Source organism: Salvelinus sp. IW2-2015, linkage group LG37 (assembly GCF_002910315.2).
Source record: "Salvelinus sp. IW2-2015 linkage group LG37, ASM291031v2, whole genome shotgun sequence".
NCBI lineage: Eukaryota > Metazoa > Chordata > Actinopteri > Salmoniformes > Salmonidae > Salvelinus > Salvelinus sp. IW2-2015.
In genome coordinates, this window is record NC_036876.1 from 910,461 (window position 1) to 919,956 (window position 9,496).

General features: G+C 45.3%; 1 pseudogene; it reads left to right on the forward strand.

The window, feature by feature from the left end:
* LOC111960366 (lysophospholipid acyltransferase LPCAT4-like) overlaps positions 1-9,496 on the forward strand; it is a 33,677-nt pseudogene that overhangs the window by 15,118 nt on the left and 9,063 nt on the right.

Sequence of the window (9,496 nt, forward strand, 5' to 3'; positions counted from 1 at the left end):
TGAGCTCTGACGCACGTCAGATGTGGCAGGGCTTGAAAACTATTACGGACTACAAAGGGAAACCCAGACGCGAGCTGCCCAGTGACGCGAGCCTAACAGACGAGCTAAATGCCTTTTATGCTCGCTTCGAGGCAAGCCAACACTGAAGCATGCACGAGAGCACCAGCTGTTCTGGATGACTGTGTGATAACGCTCTCGGTAACTGATGTGAGCAAGACCCTAAAACAGGTCAACATTCACACAGCCGCGGGCCAGATGGATTACCAGGACGTGTACTCAAAGCATGCACGGACCAACTGGCAAGTGTCTTCACTGACATTTTCAACCTCTCCCTGACCAAGTCTGTAATACCCACATGTTTCAAGCAGACCACAATAGTCCCTGTGCCCAGAATCCGAAGGTAACCTGCCTAAATGACTACCGCCCCTAGCACTCACTTCTGCAGCCATCAAGTGCTTTGAAAGGCTGGTCATCGGCTTCACAACAGCATCCTCCCGGATACCCTAGACCCACTCCAATTCGCATACCGCCCAAACAGATCCACAGATGATGCAATCTTCTGTTGCACTCCACACTGTCCTATCCCCTGGACAAAAGGAACCACCTATGTGAGAATGCTGTTCATTGACTACAGCTCAAGTGTTCAACACCATAGTGCCCACGAAGCTCATCACTAAGGCCCCTCCCTCCTCTGCAACTGGATCCTGGACTTCCTGACGGGCCGCCCCAGGTGGTAAGGGTAGGCAACAACACGTCTGCCACGCTGATCTCAACACTGGGGCCCCTCAGGGGTGTGTACTTAGTCCCTTCCTGTACTCCATGTTCACCATGACTGGGTGGCCAAACACGACTCTAACACCATCAGTAAGTTTGCTGCAACACAACAGTGGTAGGCCTGATCACCGACAACGGTGAGACAGCCTATAGGGAGACTGGCAGTGTGGCGCCAGGACAACAACTTCTTCCTCATGTGAGCAAGACAAAGGAGCTGGTCGTGGACTACAGGAAAAGGCGGGCCGAACAGGCCCCATTAACATCGACAGGGCTGTAGTGGAGCGGGTCGAGAGTTTCAAGTTCCTTGGTGTCCACATCAACCAAAAACTAACATGGTCCAAACACACCAAAACGGTCATTAAGAGGGCACGACAACACCTATTCCCCCTCAGGAAGACTGAAAAGATTTGTCATGGGTCCCCAGATAGTCAAAAAGTTATACAGCTGCACCAGAGAGCATCCTGACCGGTTGCGTCACCGCCTGGTATGGCAACTGCTCTGCATCTGACCGTAAAGCGCTACAGAGGGTAGTGTGTATGGCCCAGTACAATCACTGGGGCCAAGCTCCCTGGCATCCTGGACTTATTATACTAGGCGGTGTCAGAGGAAAGCCCAAAAATTGTCAGAGACTCCAGTCACCCAAGTCATAGACTGTTTTCTCTGCTACCACACGGCAAGCGTACCGGAGCGCCAAGTCTAGGTCCAAAAGTCTCCTTAAAAGCTTTTACCCCCAAGCCATAAGACTGCTGAACAATTAATCAAATGGCCACCACCCCTCCCCCCATTTGTTTTGTACACTGCTGCTACTCGTGTTTATTTCTATGCATAGTCACTTCAAATTACCTCAACTAATCTGTACACTGACTCAGTACCTGTACCTCCTCTATATGGCCTCGTTATTATTTTATTGTGTTACTTTTTTTATTATGTTTTACTTTAGTTCTTGAACTGCACTGTTGGTTAAGGGCTTGTAAGTAAGCATTTTTACAGTAAGGTCAACACTTGTTGTATTTGGCGCATGTGACAATAAAGATTGATTTGAATGATTATTATAGGTTTTTATTTCAAATAGATGGTGTCTTACCAGGTAGTTCCCCTGTGGGTCCAGCGCACAGTATCCTAGAAAGTAAGCATGTTTTTAAAAAAGGCATAGAAATAATACTTCTAGAAGGTAAACTGCCATGTGCAGACAGTACATCTCCTGATTCTGTTCAGAACATTGCATGGGCCTACGTCTGACTGTACAGGCATGCTGTGGTGCCATGAGAGTTCCAACATCCACAAACATTAACTATGATTAGAAACCAAACCACATGCTCTTTTTTTTATACAACAAGGTAGGGTGCTCTCAGGCACATTCCAATGTGCTCCGGGTTAATATCCCACAAGCCCAACCTTAGCCATTAGTGGGGGAAATGCAAAACTGACCGAAGATAAGCATCTAGTGCCAACTTCAAGTTTCAATGTCACATGCACAGTAGAGTGAAATGCCTTTCCTGCTAGCTCTAACCCCAACAATGTAATACTAGAAATAACAACGTAGAACAAAACACAAGATAAAAACACAAGTAGTAAGTAGCATACTATATACAGGGTCAGTTCCAATAGCATAATTACAATGTGCAGGGATACTGGATTGATGGAGGTAGATATGTATAGGGCAAGGGTACTAGGCATCAGGATAAACAGAGTAGCAGCAGCGCACATGATGATTATATGTGAGCGGATGTGTGTAGAGTCAGTACAAATGTATGTGCAACTTCCCCTACACCTTCCGCTGCGTCGGTATGTAACTACTAGTGACAGTGCTGCTTCCCCGACAACATGCACCCCTGGAGGCAGCGGTTCCATCCCTCCGTTCTGCCACTCAATTTCTCTGCTGTATCCCAATCTGACGCAGTCCAGTCTACTCACCAGTTTGTTGGGGTAGTGCAGCAGAACAGGTTGGACTGGGACTCCAGCCAGGAAGGCACCTAGGAGGGAGCCAGAACAGCAAACCAGTCAGCTCACCCCCCTATGTAACACAACATACCATGCATTACTTTAGGTGTAGAAGAAGTGACATTCTTTATGATGTTCTCACCAACCGGGGTTCAAATACTATTAAATTATCTCAACTACTTTATCTGGGCTTGATTGAGCTGGACTGGCACAATGGAACCAGTAGAATAGTCACAAAAGTGCAACCCCCGCCCATCTGGCACCCTAGGCAGGCTAAAGCAAAGGCAAAAAGCATTTGAAAGATTTCAAATATATTGAACCCAGGTCTAAATCTCACCAGGTTTGAACTTTATGAGAGTGGTGCCGTTCGTAGTGGTGCCTTCTGGGAACATCAGCATCTGGCCATGAGAGAGAGGGAGACTGTTTGATGAATAGAGTCAATAGAAGCGATGGGAATTTAGAAAGCAAGGGAGTTAGTAGAACCAGTTCTATGTTGTCCCATCAGGAAGGTTCATTCGGAGGAGGGAAAGCAAAGCAGTGACTGATGAACAGAGGTGTGTTAAACAGTTCTATGAAAGTGTCCCTTCATCAGTAAAGTTCATTGTTGGCCCTCAGCAACATTATTCGAACGTGACATACCGGTAATTGCAAGTTAACAAAGTTTGTGGTGCTATATGACGCAAGACTGATGCAGTGAGGTTACATGTGTAACTGGTGGGATGTGAACCAGCATCTCCTGTCTTAACCATTAGACCAAGAGGAAATCCTTGTAGTCTGCTAGCAACAATTGGGTTTGCATGTCTCAGGCAGGGCTACTACGTTACACCAGTTCCCCCATTGGCCTAATTTGACCTTTGACCCCTGCCCTCTGATCCCTGCTTACCTGTGGCCAGTAGCCGTGGAGGTGAGCCTCTCTTTGATCTGAACGACAGCCCGTTTCCTGGATTCTGATTCTTCCTGTTTACCAACACTGACTGGTTAAACTCCAGGAGAGCTGAGAGAGAGAAAGACAAACCATACACAAGGCTGTTATAATGTGACATAGCATATTGACATGATAATTATATTCATTAGGACAAATGCCACTGAAGTGCTACTGAAGAGAGGAGAGGGAGAGACTTAAACTCTATAGGGAGAGAGAACAGAGGGAAATGAGAGAGAGAGGGAGCTAGAGAGAACAGACAGGGAATTGTGAGAGGGAGACTAGAGAGAACAGACAGGGAATGTGTGAGAGAGAGACTAGGAGAACAGCAGGGAATTGTGAGAAGAGAGACTAGAGAGAACAGAAGGGAATTGTGAGAGAGAGAGGGAGAGACAGACAGGGAATTGTGAGAGAGAGACTAGAGAAAAAGACAGGGAATTGTGAGAGAGACTAGAGAGAACAGACAGGGAATTGTGAGGGAGAGACTAGAGAGAACAGACAGGGAATTGTGAGAGAGAGTGTGGGAAGAACAGGCAATTGTGAGAGAGAGACTAGTGGGAACAAAGACAGGCAATTGTGAGAGAGAGAGGGAAGAGAGAGACTGAGAGAACAGACAGGCAATTGTGAGAGAGAGAGGGAGAGAGAGACTAGAGAGAACAGACAGGCAATTGTGAGAGAGAGAGGGAGAGAGAGACTAGAGAGAACAGACAGGCGAATTGTGAGAAGAGAGACTAGAGAGAACAGACAGGGAATGGGTGAAGAGAGGAGGGAGAGAGAGACTAGAGAGAACGACAGCAATTGTGAGAGAGAGAGGGAGAGAGAGACTAGAGAGAACAGACAGGGAATTGTGGAAGAAGAGAGAGGAGAGAAGGAGACTAGAGAGAACAGACAGGGAATTGTGAGAGAGAGAGCTAGAGAGAACAGACAGGAATTGTGAGAGAGAGAGGAGAGAGAGACTGAGAGAGAACAGACAGGGAATTGTGAGGAGAGAGAGGGAGGGAGAGACTAGAGAGAACAGACAGGGAATTTGGGAGAGAGAGACTAGAGAAGAACAGACAGGGAATTGTGAGAGAGAGAGGGGAGAGACTAGAGAGACAGACAGGGAATTGTGAGAGAAGAGGGAAGAGACTAAGAGAGAACAGAAGGGAATTGTGAGAGAGAGAGGGAGAGAGACTAGAGAGAACAGACAGGGAATGTGAGAGAGAGAGGGAGAGAGACTAAGAGAGAACAGACAGGAATTGTGGAGAGAGAGAGGGAGAGAGACTAGAGAGACACACAGGGAATTGGTGAGAGAGAGACTAGAGAGAAACAGACAGGGAATTGTGAGAGAGAGAGACTAGAGAGAAGCAAGGAGATTGTGAGAGAGAGAGGGAGAGAGAGACTAGAGAGAACAGACAGGGAATGTGAGAGAGAGCTAGAAGAGAACAGACAGGGAATTGTGAGAGAGAAGAGGAGAGAGAGACTAGAGAGAACAGACCAGGAATTGTGGAGAGAGAGGGAGAGAGAGACTAGAGAGAACAGACAGGGAATTGTGAGAGAGAGGGGAGAGAGACTAGAGAGACAGACAGGGAATTGTGAGAGAAGAGAGGGAGAGAGAGACTAAGAGAGAACAGACAGGGAATTGTGAGAGAGAGGGAGAGAGACCTAGAGAGAAAGACAGGGATATTGTGAAGAGAGAGACTAGAGAGAACAGACAGGGAATGTGGGAGAGAAGAGACTAGAGAGAACAGACAGGGAATTGTGGAAAGAGAGGGAGAGAGAGACTAGAGAGAACAGACAGGGAATTGTGAGAGAGAGAGGGAGAGAGAGAACTAGAGAGAACAGACAGGGAATGTGAAGAGGAGACTAGAGAGAACAGACAGGGATTGTGAAGAGAGAGAGGGAGAGAGAAGACTAGAGAGAACAGACAGGGAATTGTGAGAGAGAGACTAGAGAAGAACAGACAGGGAATTGTGAGAGAGAGAGGGAGAGAGAGACTAGAGAGAACAGACAGGAATGAGAGAGAGCTAGAGAGAACAGAAGGGAATTGTGAGAGAGAGGGAGAGAGACTAGAGAGAACAGACAGGGAATTGTGAGAGAGGGGAGAGAGAGACTAGAGAGACAGACAGGGAATTGTGAGAGAGAGAGGGAGAGAGAGACTAGAGAGAACAGACAGGGAATTGTGAGAGAGAGAGGGAGAGAGAAGACTAGAGAGAACAGACAGGGAATTGTGAGAGAGAGAGGGAGAGAGAGCCTAGAGAGAACAGACAGGGAATTGTGAGAGAGAGAGGGAGAGAGAGACTAGAGAGAACAGACAGGGAATTGTGAGAGAGAGAGGGAGAGAGAGACTAGAGAGAACAGACAGGGAATTGTGAGAGAGAGAGGGAGAGAGAGACTAGAGAAACAGACAGGAATTGTGAGAGAGAGAGGGAAGAGAACTAAGAGAAGAACAAAACAGGAATTGTGAGAGAGAGAGGGAGAGAGAGACTAGAGAGAACAGACAGGGAATTGGTAGAGAGAGAGAGGAGAGAGAGACTAGAGAAACAGACAGGAATTGTGAGAGAGAGAGAGAGGGAGAAGAGACTAGAGAGAACAGACAGGGAATTGTGAGAGAGAGAGGGGAGAGAGAGACTAGAGAGAACAGACAGGGAATTGTGGAGAGAGAGGAGGAGAGAGACTAGAGAGAACAGACAGGAATTGTGAGAGAGAGAACAAGACAGGGAAATGTGAGAGGTGCGAGGAAGAGGGAGGAGAGGAGGGGATGGAAAAGGTGAAAGGAAAGATGGAAGGTGGGAAAAGAGAGTGCAGGACAAAGAGACAAGAGAATAAGAGGGGTAAGGTGTGAAAGAAAAGAGGGAAAAAATACAACTTAAGCACACATACAGAGAGAATCATGAGAGTTGTGTTCAAATATTAATTACTTCCTTGTGCTTTTGCACTACTAAATGCAAAGTAGACTGTATCGGTATATGTTTTATCTAGTGCAGTTGGGACAGTGGTCGTTTGTGAGTGAATGTATAATGTGTTAATGATGGACTGACTGGTTTAAATGTGTATGATGTGAAAATGTATGTGATGCTTTTAATGAAGGTGATGCCAAAGAAATGTCCATCCTGTCTCTCTAAAAGGGCAACTTTGACCCAGAGCCTCTCCCAGTCTCCCACAGAACACTCACCCCCTATAGAGGGAATGCTTTGGTTCTCCGATCTAGACACCACCGTAGGCAGCTGGGTTTCCGTCAGCACAAACATATCCAGGAAGCTACTGTGAGGTGCCACTGCCAGCACAGGAGCCTCCTTATGCCCCACCCTACAACCTTGACCCGAAACCAGAAGAACCCCAGGAAGAAAAAACCTGCCCGGCTAAGGAACCAGATGATGGGGTGTAGTAACCATCTCCTCCACCAGTTACTGGCCGAGACCGTTCCGCCTCTGAGAGCCAGCCAATCGGGCCGGGCAATAGGCCACATGATCAGGAAGCAGAGGACAGCCAGAAGACTCGTATGGGGACGAGGATGGAGCCCAACACCATGCCCTGTGGATGGGGGACAGGGATATGATCATATATGGAGGATATTATGTTGCATAGGGTAGGTTGAAGTCGAAAGTTGACATACACCTTAGCCAAATACATTTAACTCGTTTTTCACAATCTCTGACATTTAATCCCAGTAATATTCCCTGTTTTAGGATCACCACTTTATTTTAAAGAATATGAAATGTCAGAATAATAAGAGAGAATAATTTATTTCAGCTTTTATTTATTTTTCAGTTCCGCCAACAAATTTTCTATGGGATTGAGGTCAGGACTTGTGGATGGCCACTCCAATAGTTTGACTTTGTTGTCCTTAAGCCATTTTTTGTCCATTTGGAAAGCCCCATTTGCGACCAAGCTGTAACTTCCTGACTGATGTCTTGAGATGTTGCTTCAATATATCGACAGATTTTTCCTTCCTCATTGAAGCCATCTATTTTGTGAAGTGAACCAGTCCGTCCTGCAGCAAAGACCCCCACAACATGATGCTGCCACCCCCGTGCTTCATGGTTGGGATGGTGTTCTTCGGCTTGCAAGCCTCCCCCTTTTTCCTCCAAACATAATGATGGTCATTATGGCCAACAGTTCTATTTTTGTTTCATCAGACCAGAGGACATTTCTCCAAACAGTACGATCTTTGTCTCCATGTGCAGTTGCAAACCATAGTCTGGCTTTTTAATGGCGGTTTTGGAGCAGTGGCTTCTTCCTTCTGAGCCGCCTTTCAGGTTATGTCGATATAGGATCGTTTTACTGTGGAGATAAATACTTTTGTACTGTTTCTTCCAGCACCTTCACAAGGTCTTTTGCTGTTGTTCTGAGATTGATTTGCACTTTTTGCACCAAAGTACGTTCATCTCTAGGAGTCAAAACGCGTCTCCTTCCTGAGCGATATGACGGCTGCGTGGTGTTTATACTTGCGTACTTGCGTACTATTGTTTGTACAGATGACGTGGTACTTCAGGAAATTGCTCCAAAGTATGAACCAGACTTGTGGAGGTTTACATTTTCTTTTCTGAGGTCTTGGCTGATTTCTTTTGACTTTCCCATGATGTCAAGCAAAGAGGACTGAGTTTGAAGGTAGGTTTTGAAATACATCCACAGGTAACACTCCAATTGACTCAAATCATGTCAATTGCCTATCAGAAGCTTCTAAAGCCATGACATAATTTTCCGTAATTTCTGAAGCTGTTTGAAGGCACAGTCAACTTAGTGTATGTAAACTTCTGGCCCACTGGAATTGTGATACAGTGAATTATAATGAAATAATCTGTCTGTAAACAATTGTTGGAAAAATTACTTGTGTTTATGCACAAAGTAGATGTCCTAACCGACTTGCCAAAACTATAGTTTGTTAACAAGAAATTTGTGGAGTGGTTGAAAAACGAGTTTTAATGACTCCAACCTAAGTGTATGTAAACTTCTGACTTCAACTGTTCATACATGCATTGCACACAGAGACATACACCCCTTTCGTATTTATTTGGACAGTGAAGCTAAAACGTTTAATTTGGCTCTATACTCCAGCATTTTGAATTTGAGATCAAATATTTCATGAGTCAACAGTACAGAATGTCACCTTTTTATTGTGGGTATTTTCATACATATCTGTTTCATTTGAAGGTGTCGTAAGTATTTGGACAAATTCCCTTATAGTGTATTAAAGTAGACAAAGTTTCGTTTTCGGTCCCTATTCCTAGCACGCAATGACTACATCAAACTTGTTGACTCTACCAACTTGTTGGAGGCATTTGCATTTTTTTTTGTGTGTTTTCAGATCATGTTGTGCTCAATAGAAACTGAATGGTGAATAATTAGGGTCACTTTTATTATAAATAAGAATATAATATATTTCTGAACACTTAATTTAATGAACTACATTAATGTGGACGCTACCATGATTACGGATAATCATTAATCAATCGTGAATAATAATCAGTGTGAAAGTGGCATAAATATAATGTAGCCTGCCGGGCAGCCACTAGTGGGCGCTATGTTTGGATAGTGGAGATCCATAAAGCCCACTGGTGGCTGACCAGGTATGATCGTTGTGCATCTCTTACCACATTTCTCAAGCATAATAAGACAATCACCGTATTAACTGCGCCCTGGTCAGTTTCAACGTGTGCACAAATGGGTGTTGGGAAGAATAAGTTTGCTTGGTGACTGTTCTGCCTCTCCATGGCGACTAGGAAGCCTTGACAGTTCAAACCAGATTTCAAAGTAACCTTTCAGCTTTGTTGTGTGAGTATTCACTGAATGGCAATACATATGCCGTAGTGTCGAAAGTTAATTCCGCTGCAACTGTTTTGCTTTGCATAAAACTGATATCTCAAAAGTGTCTCCCTC